This window comes from Pyrus communis, chromosome 3 (genome assembly GCF_963583255.1).
Source record: "Pyrus communis chromosome 3, drPyrComm1.1, whole genome shotgun sequence".
In the NCBI taxonomy this organism is placed as follows: Eukaryota; Viridiplantae; Streptophyta; class Magnoliopsida; order Rosales; family Rosaceae; genus Pyrus; species Pyrus communis.
In genome coordinates, this window is record NC_084805.1 from 7,578,454 (window position 1) to 7,595,743 (window position 17,290).

Below are 17,290 nucleotides of genomic sequence, written 5' to 3' on the forward strand. Positions count from 1 at the left end.
ATTTTTTGGCTCGTATTTGTTAGTGTCTGTAATGAAATTTGTTGTAAAAGGTGTTGGAGAAAATTGTGGACATCTTTGGTTGGAATAGAGACTGGCTTAGGATAAGATCCTGTGAAGCAAACTATCATTGCAAGCAATGAGTGGTGAGATAAAAAATTGAAGGTGAAATTTTCTCAAATCAACAAATAATATTTCTTCATAGTTATATGTTCTTTTATCACAAATTGTTAATTGTAGTTGGCAGTACTTCAGAAGAACCTTGAAGTTGCAAAATATCGAAAAAGTGGATTGCAGACAGTTGATTGATTAGACATTTTGTTTAAAGAAGAAGTTGTTACATGTGAAGGTGCATGGCCCATTCACAAAGGTTTATGAATAATAATGTCCCAAAAGCTTCAACAATGGGCGAACAAAATGACAATCAAGACAATTTGGAGTATGGCATAGATAATGATGACAGGCTTGAGGACATAGTGGATGTTGAAAACACATCCAAAAATAAAAAAAAAAGAGAAAAAAAAAGAAAAGAAGAAGCTAGAACTGGGGCCAAGGTGATAAAACAATTAGATGATATTTTGAGGGAACTGTTATTAGCACTCAAAAAATCTCATTCTCTCATAAGTGTACTTTTCTTTCTAATTACAGAAAGTTTGGAGTTCCAAATAAGATTTTTGAAGTGCTAATAACAATTCCCTATTTTAAAGGTCATAAACAATCTTTTAAAAGTAAGGACAAGTATGGTTGTAACATTAAGAAAGTAATGCAAGTTTTGGAATGATTTCTTGAAGTTATGAATGATAGATGAGCTCTTTATCAAAGCTATTGATATCTTCACTGAAAGAAATATGGAGAGATGTTTGTTGCAATAAAGTAATATAACTGACAAATTATGTGGTTTAAGGGTAAGAAAGTTTGATTCATCACATTTATCTTAGAGTTATCGTATTTCGACTTATGTTTTTTTTATTTTGGTTGAATAAGTGTCTACCTTATAATAGATTTTTTGAATAAATATTCACTATATAATGGATTGGTTGAACATATGTACCTCTATTTTTTTAATTATATGATTCTTTATTACTTTCTTATAATGTTGATATTCCATTTTTGTCATGAATATAGTTTTCCCTTATATTAAAGTTATCTTTTTTGTGTTTATAGAGATAAGTTCCAGTAGTAGGGAAAATAGCAATTCAAACACCTCTATTGATGAAAGTTTGGTGATGAATTTTATCAACTAGTCTTTGCAACTTGTGTGGCAGCTGTGTAATATCCCGAAAATTTTAAGTTCTGATTAAGAGTGGATTACTTTTTTTTTAAGGAAGAGGAACTTAATTAGGTCATAGGCACACTAATAGGATGATCTAAGAGAGGGTTTCAGTGCTCTGATTAGATTGCCTCTAGGTGGTTTGGATACTATTAGATGTTGTTTCTCGCATGGCTACTGATATCATATACCCACATGATTGGCAGTTCAAGAGACTCACTAATAAAATTAAGGACGACAATCCATACAGGCCATATTTTAAAGGTTGCATAAGGACAAATGCTGAAGCACATGTACCAATTGTGGTGCCTAGAGAATGCAATTATCATACATTGGCAGAAAGAGCAACACAACTCAAAATGTAACAGATGTATGTGATTTTTAGATGCACTTTACTTCTGTATGGACGGGATGGGAGGGTGATGCCCATGATTCACGTATATTCATGGAGACCTTAAGAAGACCAGAGTTGAAATTTTCTTATCCCCCTTCTAGTTAGTTATCAACTTTTGCCATATTAATGTGTTTCTTTATTTATTATCGTATGAATATAATTTTTTTTTTCACCTATGTTTGTAGGTAAATTTTATCTGGTTGATGCAGAATATCAACATATTAAATGATATATTGTACCTTATAAGGGTGAATGACATCATCTTACTGAGTTCAGGGAAGTCAACCAAGAGGGACAAAAGAGAGATTTAATAAAAACATCCATCTCTAAGATGCACTATTGAAAAAGCTTTTGATGTTTAAAAAAATAGATGAACATGATTCGTCACATGCGTAACTTCCCTTTTGAAAAACAGGTACAAATTGTTGTTGCTTCAATGGCTTCACATAATTTTATTAGGAATCATTCAGATCAAAAGTTCCAACCTTATGATGATGATGATGAGTTGCTTCTGCTTGAACATGAAGAAGACCATAAAGATGAAGAGATTGTTGATGAAAATTCCTTTCATATGCGAGAAATAGATGTTGAACGAAAAAGAATTGCTAATGTTCTTATATCAAGTTAATACTTATTCCACATTTGATTGTCATGCAAATGTGTCGTTTTGTTTTTATGAAACAAATGGTTAACTATTATATATTTTAATTATTGTTTTGTTAGTGAAAATATTTTTTATTTATATTGTTCATGAACAATTTAATCAACTTGTGTGCTGATCATATACGAAAAAGAACTTATGCAAAAAATCTTAAGATAAAAGTCTTTAATTTATTACTAATGAAAATGCTCTTTTATTTGACACCCAAACACTCAATGTAATATAAAAAACGATTCTATACAATGCAAAGGCATTTAGTTGGTTCCTTACCAAACAATAAACTACTTCAATTCCATGAAACTGTCAATTTTGTCTCATTTAGTCTTAGTTTATCCCATTTTCTTCAATTCCATCAACTCGCAAAAAAAAAAAAGTTACTGAAAATGGAATTAAGATTATTTTAGCAAGCAAGTTGGAGATAAAAGAGTTGTGTCAAAAGGAAATAGATCATCTTCGGATCTTTCCCTCCAAAGACCTGGGATCAAGTGATCCGAGCCTTTAAAATTTGATCCAAGGCCAAAAATTATTATAGCTTTTAAAAGTTTTTACTAACTTCTTTGTTTCTAGCCATTGGATCAAATTTTAAAGGCTCGAATCACTTGATCCCTGGGTTTTAGAGGGAAAGATCCAGAGAGGATCTCTTTCTATGTCAAAAACAAAATGTTCACACTACACTTAATTTAACATGTATCTATTGGAATGGACGAAAATTATTTGAACTGAAATTAAATGAGACAAAAGAGCACTTTAGGGACAAAGCGAGACAAATCAGTTTTATTGTGGTAAAATGAGACTAAAACAACAATTTCACTAGTAGTCAATTAAGGGAAATTTTATTTGAACCCATGTAACATCTTTCTACACTCAACTTACTCTCCTCACCCATATTATTTTTTATTAAAGAATTAATCTCTCTTTAAACCCAAATTTATTACCTAAACTACCATCTCAAATCTAATTCAAAATATTAAGTTATCTTTACACCCATTCCTTTTATAAAATATTTGTAATTGAATTTTTTTTTTTTTTAAAGAGTCGTCATTGCCCCACCCCCTCTTCCCACTCGCATTACCATGGTTACTTTTTTTTATTTCTGCTACCAAACCCACCCATTTGCCTTTTTTCTTTATATTGATGTGCATAAGCAACAAATCAAACAATTCATCTCTTTAAATTTATCAACAAGTAAGGAAATTTATAATCTAAGAATATTGGTAAGAAGTTTCTCCTTGGAATTTTTCAATTACAAAGCATAGATATCAACTTTTTCAACGGTAAGTAGTTAAACTTGCTTGTCTTGATTCGAGAATTACAAGAAGATTGTTGTAGCTAATTTCCTTTTTCACATTACCAACTTTTTCACCGTGAGTTCTAAGCTTAAAACATGATAGAAAATAAAATAAAAAAATAAAAAGGAAATTTCAACATATATATCAAAACATTTTTAATCATTTTCATGAGCCACAATATCATTAGGGGCTACATTCTTTAGCCCTCCAAGTTGTTTAAATTGATCAACACGCCCCTGGTATTTTGGGTATAAATTTTTCACTCTAATATCATTGCTCATTTGATTTTTTTTTTTTGTGCCACTTGGTAGAAACTGGTAGCATAGGGTGGCTTTTAGACAAATGTATCTACAACAAACAAAGTCATCAATCAATTTAGAGTTATCAAATACAATAAAAAAATACATTGTGCCATGTTCAAGTGTTTCAAAACCACATTGTAACATGTAGCAATAATATGCCTCATATCTGACATGGTCAACCAACTATACTCTAGTGCAAAACTATCTACAAAATAATCAAGTGCTTGCTCAATCTCCGCATACCTATCATTCCTTACAAAACACTTCTGAAAAAGAGAAGGCATTGACATAGTTGATGTAAATCTCTTCGTAACTTACGCCATCCATTATCAATTCCCAACGCCACATATATGACTCTATACCCACAATTTCCATCAGGATTAACATTAGTTTAACCAGTAATATATGTCTTGATAGCATCAAGGAATTCTTCTCTATATATCCATGACGGCAAGGAATCAATAAATTCAGGAGGTCTATAAATCTAGTATGACATAAAGTAAATAATGGAAGAAAAAAATCAATGTTAGTTTCTTCAAAGTAATAAAAGGAAAAGCTTCATTGTATTTCAAGAGATTTGCAAATTTTTACCTACCTTAAATTGTTTTCATTGTGGCAATGTATTAGTCTCTAGTATTTGAATGTCACAACTCAGTTGATCAAGGACAACCTAAGCATTCACAATTGGTGATGTGGCAACAAGATTCTTCTTTTGTTTCTTTTCTGGTAGGGCAATGACATTCTCTTTTTGCTTCTTTTTTCTTTGTGGGACAATGCTAACATTCGCCATTGTACTAGTAACTGGTGCTTGGCAATCAAATCCGGTTTGGGCAAGTTCAACCTTTGTAATCTCAAATGCTGATGGGAAACGTCAAGTATAACTGTTGACTTTGCATGGTCACCCTTTTGTCTTAATCTTTTCTTTTGGAGCATTAAGTGAAGTTGTACCTGGGTTCATTAGCTTTTCAATTTTCATCTCGAGCTCTCGTTTCTTATCATCATCTTGTTCTTCAAACCACATATTAAATCTTTCTAACCATGACTTTTCCGAAGGAACTAGTTGTTCACTACTATTTGGCACATTGATAAAATCTAATTTTCTCCTATGCGGATGAAGTGCGTCAAGTGGGATTGGCTTACTAAGCCTTCTATATTTTGCAATCTCATGTGCACACAACAATTGATGAGTTTGGCGAATGGTGCAACCACAAGATACAACAGTCACCCTTTCTTTTTCCAACCTATTATTAAAAAGAAATACAATATAATTTAAGTCACCTTGAAATACAATTTAGTTTAAAAGGCTAAATAATAATAATGTAAATGCAAAGCAAACCCAAACTAACTTTTGAACTCGCAGACAATTAAATTCAAGGCATGGATAGAAACAAAACATACTAGTCGTTGCAACTCAGGTTTCTTGAATTTGTGTTTAACAAACCATCGACTTTTTTCAAAAGATGTTTAACCTTTGTATGATGCTACTCCAACAATAGTGTGTATGTACCCACGTTGTCTCAAAGTTAAGTTGACTGAAGCGAAGTTGTTGCTTCAACTTGGCATGTTCACTTTCTACCATGTTTACAACAATATGTGAGTAATCATAAACTATATTTAGAATTTAAAAAGTAAAGAGAAATATACCTGTTTGAGGTTGTAGTACCAAGATGCATACAATTATCTATCCAAGTGCTTATGAACTTATTTTTATATGGAATTAACTAATTGTTTTGTATGTACTCAAGAGCATCATCAAACTTAGATTCCATTTCTTGCAAAGAACGATGATACTCCTCTTCTGTTTCCGAACTCACAAGGCAATTCCAATATCTATTAAATTTATTCCACTGCTTGTTTGACTTAAACATTTTCTTGCACTTTGACAACATATTTTTGTTAATATGCCATCTACACAATAAATGTTGCGTATTAGGAAATATAGACTTAATAGAATTCAGAAGTGCTAAATCTCGATCGATGGCAATAACCCCAGGAAGACAATAGCCATGAACCAATGTCTTTAATCTAGTCAAAGCCCAAGTGTAATTGTCTTATTTCTCAGCCTCCATATACACAATAGCAACTGAGAATGTCATATTAGTGGATGTCACACCCACAATTTGTAAGAGTGGAAAATGATACATGTTAGTCTTACATGTGCAATCCATGATAAGTATATGTGAGAATGCTCGTAATATCTCAATATTAATAGGGTGAGCCCATAAAAGGTCAGTCACAATATTGCCACAACTCCTGTGTCACTGAATATACTTGTGTTCTGACAACTTATGAAGCAATTGTTGCATCTATGTTCTCCCGTCAAATTCTTTCGTCTTACTTCGGTACCGAACATTATATATTGTCATTATAGTTGATACATTTTGTGCATCTTTGTCTTTGATAAAGACTAAGATATCTTTGAGCCTCACCAAACTCTTATACATGTCCACCAACAATTCATTCTCCTTTTTAGAAAGTCGCCCTGCAAAAGAATGTCCATTAAGATAATCTAAAGCAGGATGATTATGAACTCCACATACTACCTTCAATGTTAAATCGTCCTCATCGTCAATATTCACACATTTCAACAAGAATGGACATCCACATTTTTTTGTACGAGTACTCCTAGATTGTTTTTTTGTGTAACAAATCTCACCTGACCTTTGACCATATACTACAACACATATGTATGACAGTTATGTACTGTTTCTTTTACAAGCAAGTGTTAGTCAAGGGCGACTCACAATCTTACCTCCTAAATCGAACATTTTAATAACAATTACCATATTATTTAGCTTTCCTTGTTCATGAACCCATCTAATCAATACAGCTTTTCCTTTGAATATTTGCACGTAACACTTCTCTATTTAGAAGTAAAATTCTAAAATTAACTAACACGTCAATGACATTGTAAATAAATGATTACCTCATAAGTTGTAAATTGATCAGTATAATCCACTACACATTTTCGTCCAACCTCATTGCCTCGATCAAAGGCATCACCGAATTCTTGTTGCTAAAAAAATAAATAACAAAATCGTACTAATAAGTGGCCATGAAGGACAAAGTTAATGAAGTATTTAAACACATAAGCTCTAAGCTTGAATTATCTAATCACAGTGAAGATGGAGTTTTCATATATTTACTCGAAAAATATAAAATTTCATCAATAGAAGTAACATATTGAAATTTTACAAGCTCTCAGTTAGAATTATTGTAAATTTTTCGTTCTTTTACTAGAAGAATATCATTTGTAGTAGGGGCTTGATCTCACCACATATTAGGTTTAAATCGATTAAAAATATGGTGTGTTAATGTGTTAGAGCAACTCCACCTCTAAAAAATGAGCTGGCCCAAAGTCCATTTAATCCACCCAAATGAATAGTAATTGACTGCAATGAATAGTAATTGGTTAAGTGCATCTTTACCCCTAAAACTAAATAGCCTAGTCCATTTTATTATTTTTATTATAAAATAATACAAAAATAATTTTATTTTTAATTTCTGACATTTTCTTTATTTATTAAAAATATTATTAATTTCTGACATTTTATTTACTTATTTATTTTTAAGTGTTTTAGCTGAAAAATCTGGACCATTGATCTGAAAATTGAATGATCTAGATTGTGCCAAGTCATTAGCTGTTGGGTTTGAATTTCAATTTTTTTTACCGTTGGAAATCCAACGACCTAGAATACTAGCCATTGGAAATCCAATGGCCCATGTCCTGCACCCCTTTAGTGCGCCTACAGCGCGGGCCCAATTCCTGTCGCCTTGTCAGGGACGTGCAAGTGTTTACTGATAGGAGCATATTTAGGCGACTTACTTAGCTTGTTTTCGTGCATCTTTGTTGTTAATTCATGGTTGTTTTAGTAGATTAAGCCATTTTCGTGTGTTTTTAGGTTCATATGGCTAAGGGAGCAAAAAGATGCATTTTGGAGCATTTTGGAGCAAAATTGGGCTTGGAATGGATAGCATATGATTGGAGCCAAAGTGTTGGACGAATTTGAAGACCTTGTATTCACTTTGGACATAAAACAAAGGGCCTAGCCCATTCTCTCTTAAACCAACCCCAAGGCCATGCATTTCCTTCCAATTCCAAAACCCACAATCACTTCAAAAGCCATGCAAATCCATATTCAACACCCTAAACTACAACCATGCATCATTACACCACCTTCTCCATCTTCATTCCACATGCATTTCAACTCACATGCACTCATCATCATTCAACCTAGTGTCACTCCCATACTTTTCCATTGTATAATTCATCCACATGCATCTTTAATCATTCACTCACAAGCTTTAACCAACAAACAAATCATCCAACACATGCATTCCCACCCTTACAAGACCCTAATCATTCATCCATACAATCTTGCATAATTCACAAACACATAATCATTCACCCTAGCTTTAATTCACATGCATTCACACACTAACAACATCTCAATGCCGTGTATTCCCTTGCCTTTCCACAACTTTTCCTAGCTAATTTTCACATGCATTCACTTCGTCATTACACCACCACTCATTCTTTAAAAATCCACATGCACATTCAATCATTCATTCAAGCCCCCTTGTGCCATGTTTCCCCCTTTGTTCCCACCCATCACATGCATCATCATCAAACAAACACTCAATGCCGTGGGTTCCCTTTGCTCCCCTTGTGCAATTCCAGTTTTCACATGTGTCCTAGCTGTTTTTCCATCATTCCTCCACACAAAATGCTTAAACAAACAACCATATGTTCCCTCCACTACCCCTATAAATACCCTAGCATTCATTCATTCAATTCATATCTCATATTTCCATTCACAACACTTCACACAACACAAATACACATCCATTGCCGCAATTCCCCTTCCATTTTCTGTGCAGTTTTTCTCCTTCACTCTTCCATCTCCAACCACTCCCTACTCCATTCCACATACACCTAAAGCCCTTAACATCTCCTTAGACCTTGTGACACAACGAAGAGGAAGAGAAGAGTGCCTAAACGTTCATACAATTCAAGTTTGAGTTGTTGGAATGTTTGGGTGTTTCTTTGATTTCAAAGTTATAATTTAATTCTCTTTGTTTTGTACGTATGACGAATGGAAGATAAGAGTGCCTAAACGTTCATACAATTCAAGTTTGAGTTGTTGGAATGTTTAGGTGTTTCTTTGATTTCAAAGTTATGAGGAACTAAACCCCCTTTAGCTAGGGGGTGATTCGAAACTATGTTTATATTTGCAATTTGAATTGATTACGTTTGGTTGGAATTTCATAAGTTGTGGATTCAATTCGTTTAACTGTTTGATTGATAACTTATTTATGTATGTTCATTGAGATTGCAAGCTTAATTTTCATGCATAAATATGACGCTAGAATATAAGTGCGTTAAACGAATTCTTGGCATAAGTTTCATGCGTATTCCATAGTAACGAATGCCTCGTCGATGTTTATGATTTCCGTTGAACTTAATGATCTTTGTTGAATGTCTCTATCATGCGTATTCCATAGTTAGGGACTTTGATTAAGAATAATTTGGTTGTAATGCGTATTCCATTCAATCCAACGAATTTAGGGAAATCTGAAAGTTAATCTAAGCGGATCTAATTAACTTGGAGCATTGAGTTTCACAACTTATCGAAAGACCAACTGAGAATCAATTTTGTTTGCAAGTGTAACATGTGTGGAGAAGAACCCCTTGGCTATTCCATCATCCATATTTTTATCACATTCATATTTACATTTTGCCTTTAATTATATTCTGTCTTTTTAATTTAATATCGTCCAACCACAATTCCCCCCCCTATTTTGTTAAGTCTTAATCATTCGTATTTGTTTTATTTTTGTATCTTTAAGCTTTTGGAGTCATAAACAATTGCAAATTCGTTTAAATCAAGTTCTAGCTTCTATTTGAGTCAATTTGATTGTTTTAGACAATTTGAGTTTTTCAAAGCCATTCTGAGTCATAGTAGTCTTGTTAAGAGTATTTTAATTTAGTTTTTATGTTTTTAAGTCAATTTAGAAGGTTTTAGCAAGCCCTCCTAATCCCCGGTCTAGAACGATCCCTCACTTATCCATTCTACTACAATTGTCAAAGAGGGTTTAATTTGAGTGTCAAGTAAATCTCGCACCAAATTTTGGCGCCGTTGCCGGGGATTAGCAACTTTGCTAATCCTTTGTCTTTATTTTTATATTTTTTTTGTTTTTCGTGCATTCTTATTTTAGATTCTTAGTTTGTTTGTTTCCTTGTTTTTTTAGGTACTGTGTATGACTCGTCGCTCTCGGCCTATTATAGAGAACATCTCCGACTTTGACGGTGATTTTGAACGCACTTTGAGGAGAACGAGGAGTCAACAAGAGCCACCACAACCTCCACCACAACCTGGGCTTGAAGAAGACGAAGTAGGTGTAGAAGAAAAGCCCACGGATCAGATTTTTGAAGAAGAACAAGCCATGGCAGCAGATAATAGAACCATCAAGGAGCTTTCGGCCTCAGGTTAATGCATTGCCTCTTTGTATCCAATACCCCACGGCTGCAGAGGGGAAGACTGAGGAATTTGAACTCAAATCCAGTTTGTTACACCATATTCCGAAGTTCCATGGCTTGTCTATGGAAGACCCCAACAAACACTTGAAGGAGTTCGAGGTGGTTTGTTCAAGCATGACCCCCGTCAATGTGGATGGGAGTATATTGAAGATGAAGGCCTTTCCATTTTCACTTATGGACAAGGCCAAAGATTGGCTCTACGAACTAGCCCCGGGAACTGTGACTTCGTGGGAGAGTATGAAGCGTGCTTTCTTGGAGAAATTCTTCCCTACTTCGAGAGTGATTCTCCTACGGAAGAAAATTAGTGGTATTCAACAGAATCATGGTGAGACATTCCCGGCTTATTATGAGCGCTTCAAGGGCCTTGTAGCTTCATGTCCTCAACATCAAATGAAGGAGGAACTTCTCCTTCAATATTTCTATGAGGGCCTCCTTCCTATCGAACGTCAAATGGTTGATGCGTCAGCGGGAGGAGCATTGGTGGACAAAACACCAAGGGATGCCAAGATTCTCATAGCCAACCGAGCGCTCAACGCTCAACAATATGAAGGAGTGGGCCAAAGGGAAGCCCCACGGCAACAAAGTGTAAATGAGGTGAGTGCTATTTCTGAAATTCAATCACAACTTGCTAATCTTACTTCTCTTGTTTCTCAGGTTGTGATTGGTCCAAAAGCACAAGAACACCAAGTTTGTGGCGTGTGCTCAATTCAAGGGCATCCATCCGACAAGTGCCCTCAACTAATCGAGAATGGTGGGTGGGAATCTGCCAATGCAATTGGTTTCCAAGGACAAAATCAAAACAACCCATACTCGAACACTTACAATGCCGGATGGAGGGACCATCCAAACTTCAAATGGAGGGAGCCACAACAAGCTGCCCAACAAGGAGGATTTAGGCCAAACCCCCCTGGTTTTTATTCCAAGCCGTATGCACCCCAACAATCCCAACAACCTTCGGCATCATCTCATTCAGGTACGTCTTTGGAAAGTAATCAAGCTATGCAATTACTAACCTCTATTTCGCAGGGGTTGCAAAATCAAAACAACCGAATAGAAAATAATGAGAAGGAGATGATGGATATGAAGAAACAAATAGGGCAGATTTCTGAGTTCCTTGGACAGATTAGAGAGCAAGGAAAGCTTCCTAGCTCAACCACAGTCAATCCAAAGGGAGGATTCGAATCCGCCAAGGCCATCACCCTAAGGGGTGGAAAAGAAGTTGGGACCGAGCCAAACAATCCCAAATCCGCCCAGAAAGTAGATGAAGAGACGACACAACCTGAGGCAGATCACCCTAACTCGGCCAAATCAGGTAATTTAAGTTCAAATTCATGTACTTCACGTCCTAATCTGCCCAATGTACCTTTTCCTCGCAGGTTCATGCAAGAAAAAAAGGAAGAAAGCGAGAAGGACATTCTTGAAACGTTCCGGAAGGTGCAAGTGAACATACCACTTCTCGATGCAATCAAACAGGTTCCAAAGTATGCTAAATTCCTCAAGGACCTATGCAATACAAAGAGAAGAAGGGCAAACAAAGAGGTAGTGAAGGTAAGCGAGAATGTGTCCGCTGTTTTGCAACGTAAACTGCCTACCAAGTGCAAAGACCCCGGTAGTTTCACGATTCCTTGTGTGATTGGACATAATCATTTTGAACATGCCATGCTTGATTTAGGTGCATCCATAAATGTCATGCCTTATTCTATTTATGCATCTATGAATTTGGGTGAATTAAAACAAGATGGTGTAATTATACAATTGGCCGATCGTTCTAACGCGTATCCAAAAGGAGTTTTGGAAGATGTGCTTGTGCAGGTGAACCATTTAATTTTTCCGGCTGATTTCTACGTCCTAGACATGGAGGATTCAGCCCATTCTACATCTTTGCCGATTCTCCTTGGTAGGCCATTCATGAAGACGGCCCGAACGAAGATTGATGTATACAAAGGCACCTTGACAATGGAATTCGATGGGGAAGTGATTGATTTTAATATTTTTGAAACTATGAGATATCCCGTTGATGACCATTCTTGTTTTTCCATTGATGTTATCGATTCTTTGGCGCAGGTATACCTTGAAGAATTGAACGAGGACGCCCTGGAAACAACCATCACTAAGGCCATAGAGCGCAAAAATGAAGGATTTGGGCCAATGCAAGGCCACGGCAAGGAGGAGGAATTCTTTGCAATGGGTTCTAGTGAAGAAATAATTGAGCTTGTGGCAGCCCTTGAGTCATTGCCACAACAATATGGTAAGGTTCCACTCTCACTTTCAAATTCTGTTTCCACTAAGATGCTACCTTCTGTTGTTCAGGCACCATCGCTTGAACTTAAGCCGTTGCCAGACCATTTGAAGTATGTGTTTTTGGGAAAAGGCGAAACATTGCCCGTCATCATTTCATCAAGTCTCACGGCAATGGAGGAGGAGAAGCTTGTGAGGGTGCTGCGAGAACACAAAACGGCCATAGGATGGACTTTGGCCGACATTAAAGGAATAAGCCCTACCACATGCATGCACCGTATACTTCTTGAGGAGGGGGCTAAACCAACTCGAGAGGCTCAACGCCGTCTCAACCCTCCGATGATGGAAGTGGTGAAGAAGGAAATAATCAAGCTTTTGGATTGCGGAGTGATCTACCCTATCTCCGATAGCCGTTGGGTCTCTCCAGTTCAAGTCGTTCCCAAGAAGTCCGGAGTAACTGTTATCAAGAATGATGAGAATGAGCTCGTGCCTACACGCATTCAGACTGGATGGCGCGTATGTATCGATTACCGGAAGCTAAATGCCATGACTAGGAAAGATCACTTTCCTTTGCCATTCATCGACCAGATGCTCGAAAGGTTAGCCGGTCATGCTTTTTACTGTTTTCTTGATGGATACTCTGGATATAACCAAATTGTGATAGCCCCGGATGATCAAGAGAAGACCACATTCACATGTCCCTTTGGAACATTTGCTTATCGTCGCATGCCATTTGGCTTATGCAACGTACCAGCCACTTTCCAAAGGTGTATGGTAAGTATATTTTCCGATTTTGTTGAAAAGATCATTGAGGTTTTCATGGATGATTTCAGTGTATTTGGGAGTTCATTTGATAATTGCTTGGATAATCTGACCTTAATTTTGAAACGATGTGTTGAAACTAACCTTGTCTTGAATTGGGAGAAATGTCACTTTATGGTGAAACAAGGTATAGTTTTAGGACATATTGTTTCAGAAAAAGGAATTGAAGTAGATAAATCGAAAATAGACCTTGTACGTCACTTACCCTCTCCTACTTCGGTTAGAGAGGTACGTTCGTTTCTTGGCCATGCAGGGTTCTATAGGCGTTTTATCAAGGACTTCTCCAAGATGTCCAACCCTCTTTGCCGATTGCTTCAAAAAGATGTGCCATTCAAGTTTGATGAAGAGTGTAATTCGGCATTTAACCAACTCAAGGAGAAGCTAGTCTCGGCCCCCATTATTGTACCTCCAGATTGGAGCCTTCCGTTCGAGCTCATGTGCGATGCATCCGACTATGCATTAGGGGCTGTTCTAGGACAAAGAAGAGACAAGCGGCCGCATGTCATATACTATGCCTCTCGGACTCTCAATGATGCCCAATTGAACTACTCCACGACGGAAAAAGAACTTCTAGCTGTGGTTTTTGCTTTAGATAAATTCCGTTCATATTTAATTGGTACTAAAGTAATCGTTTATTCTGATCATGCAGCTTTGAGGTACTTGCTCACGAAAAAGGAAGCAAAGCCGAGGCTTATCCGTTGGATTCTTCTTCTTCAAGAATTTGATATTGAAATCCGGGATAAGAAAGGAAGCGAGAATGTAGTGGCTGACCATTTAAGCCGAATGATCCACGAGGAGCATGAACATGCCGTGCCTATCCCTGAAACTTTTCCCGATGAGCAGCTGCTATCCATTGAGGTAAGTGAACCATGGTATGCAGATTTAGTGAATTACTTGGTGACTAAACAAATTCCAAATGAACTAAACAAGCACCAACGTGATAAGCTTAAAAATGATGCACGTTTCTATGTTTGGGATGACCCTTATTTGTGGAAGTATTGCTCAGATCAAATTGTACGTAGATGTGTGCATGATTCTGAATTTCACTCAATTCTAAGCTTTTGTCACACATATGCATGTGGTGGTCATTTTGGCACACAACGCACTGCCCTCAAGGTTCTAGAGTGTGGTTTTTATTGGCCGACTATATTTAGGGATGCTAGAACCTTTTGTATGTCTTGTGATCGTTGCCAACGAATGGGTAACATAGGTACCAAGGACCAAATGCCGCAAACCCCTGTCTTTAATGTTGAAATTTTTGATGTTTGGGGCATTGATTTCATGGGCCCTTTCCCTCCATCTTATGGTTTCACTTATATCTTGCTAGCCGTTGATTATGTTTCTAAATGGGTGGAAGCAAAAGCCACCCGTACTAACGATTCTAAGGTGGTTGCAGATTTCGTGAAAACTAACATTTTTGCTAGGTTTGGAATGCCGAGAGTAATCATAAGTGATGGAGGGTCTCACTTTTGCAATCGGACCATTGAGGCGTTGCTAAGAAAGTACCATGTCAACCATAAGGTCTCCACACCTTACCATCCTCAAAAAAATGGCCAAGCCGAGGTGTCTAACCGAGAAATCAAACAAATTTTGGAAAAGACCGTTGGACCAACAAGGAGGGATTGGAGCTTACGTTTAGATGATGCACTGTGGGCATATCGTACGGCATACAAAACACCCATTGGGATGTCACCTTTTCGGCTCGTCTATGGTAAGCCATGTCATTTGCCCGTAGAGTTAGAGCACAAGGCACATTGGGCCGTGAAGACTTTCAACATGGACATAGATGCAGCGGGAGTTCATAGGAAGCTCCAATTGAATGAACTTGAGGAGATTCGGAATGAAGCCTATGAGAATGCCCGGATGTACAAAGCCAAGACCAAAGCATTCCATGATAAAATGATTCGAACCAAGACCTTCACAGTTGGGCAGAAAGTGTTACTTTTCAACTCTCGCCTACGTTTGTTTCCTGGTAAGTTGCGTTCTAAATGGATTGGCCCGTTTGTTGTTACTAATGTTTTCCCTCATGGTGCAGTGCAAATCAAAAGTTCAAGGACGCAGCAAGAATTCAAAGTGAATGGGCATCGATTGAAGCCCTATTACGAGATGTTTGAGGAGCATGTCGTGGAGGAGGTACCCCTCCATGCCGTGGAACCTAGTCAAGCTTAAACGGAGGTACCGTCCGGCTGCAAGACGTAAAAGAAAGCGCTTCGTGGGAGGCAACCCATGCATCCGAATAGAGAAGAACTTGGAAACCCCTTTAAGAGACTTATTTTTATTCCTTTCTTTTTCTTTACTGCCTTTACTTTGCTTTCTTTCTCGTATTTGTTTATTTGCTTGCTCTGTTGTAACTTTCTGCTTAAAACATTGAGGACAAAGTTTGATTTAAGTGTGGGGGGGTAAACAATTTATATTTGCATGAAATTCGTGGGATTTATTCACCTATCACTTAGAATGTTGTTTCTTGCTGTTTTAAGCGTTTTTAGAGTGTTTTAGTGTGTTTTATAGTGTCTTGGTATAAAACTCCGAAAATTTGATAAAATTTTTAACTAAAAAAAAAAAAAAAAAAAAAAAAAAAAACTCCAAATCCAGATTCCTAAAAAAAAAAAAAAAACTCTTCTCTTTGTTGCTATTTCGTTTCTGCCTTGTTAGGTTGTTTAGTTGTTATTGTTTGTTTGTTTATTAATTGTGTGAGTCTATGATTGTAACATTGAGAAAATGTTTGATTTATTGATAGGCACTGCTAAACAAAGAAAGATGGTGCTTCACAAAGGTTGTTTGCTTGAGGCCCTACTACGTGGCTTTACTCTTGAAGCGGAAGGCGTAGGAACAGAAGGCATCGGAGCGGAAGGCGTAGGAACGGAAGGCATAGGAGCATAAGGCATCGGAGCGGGAGGCATCGAAGATAGAGCACTCCAGGCCTCAATACTTGGCCAAGCGCTGGATGAGCCAGGAAAAAGGTGCCTCTGGAGGAAAGACGAAAACCTTTGACGGTCACTGTGAATCCGACCTTCAGACTCTTGCAGCTCATCAAGCTTCCTCTTCATGCCCGTCGAATAGTTGTTTGCAAGCACGTGCAAACTTCTATTCTCATACTTCAGCTGCTGGATCTCCTGCTTGAGACTTTCCACCTCTGCCATCAATGATTCCACCTGACGGGAGCGGGCAAGCAGGCGTTGGCCCATGTTGGACACAGAACTCGCACACTGAACACTAAGTGCGAGGGACTCTTGAACGACCAACTCATCGGACCGTCCTGACAGCAGCCTACTATCTTTTGGAGTGAGGAGGTTCCTAGCTACTATTGTAGCTGTTGTGGCGTCCTGCATCACGGAGTCTTCACCTGTGAGAGGACCGTTAGAAGAAAAGAAAGAAGGGCGCCATACGTTACCTTGACGCGGCACGCCCGTATCACTGCTAAGGCTCAATTCCAAGCTAAGGTTCGATGAGTTTGCCATTTTTCAAAAGTGTTCAGAAAGAAGGGGTGGATGGAGTTAATTCTCAAAGGGCCGGAGTCGATTTTTCAAGAATGGGATTTCTTCAGAGTGTATTTGTTGGGGTGATCGATAGCTCCATAAAAAGCCATGGCAACGCGTCCACCGATTCAGAGATCCGGATTTTCCTCCGCAAATTTCGACGACGCATTCGCGGCTTTTCAGAAAACGCGTTCAGCTTTGTCAAAAGATATCTGACAAAGCTGATAACACGTGGAGGCCATCATCTCATTTACACGTCTTTAGCCGACAAGCGCAAAGTTCGGCGACGCTTTCTCTGCT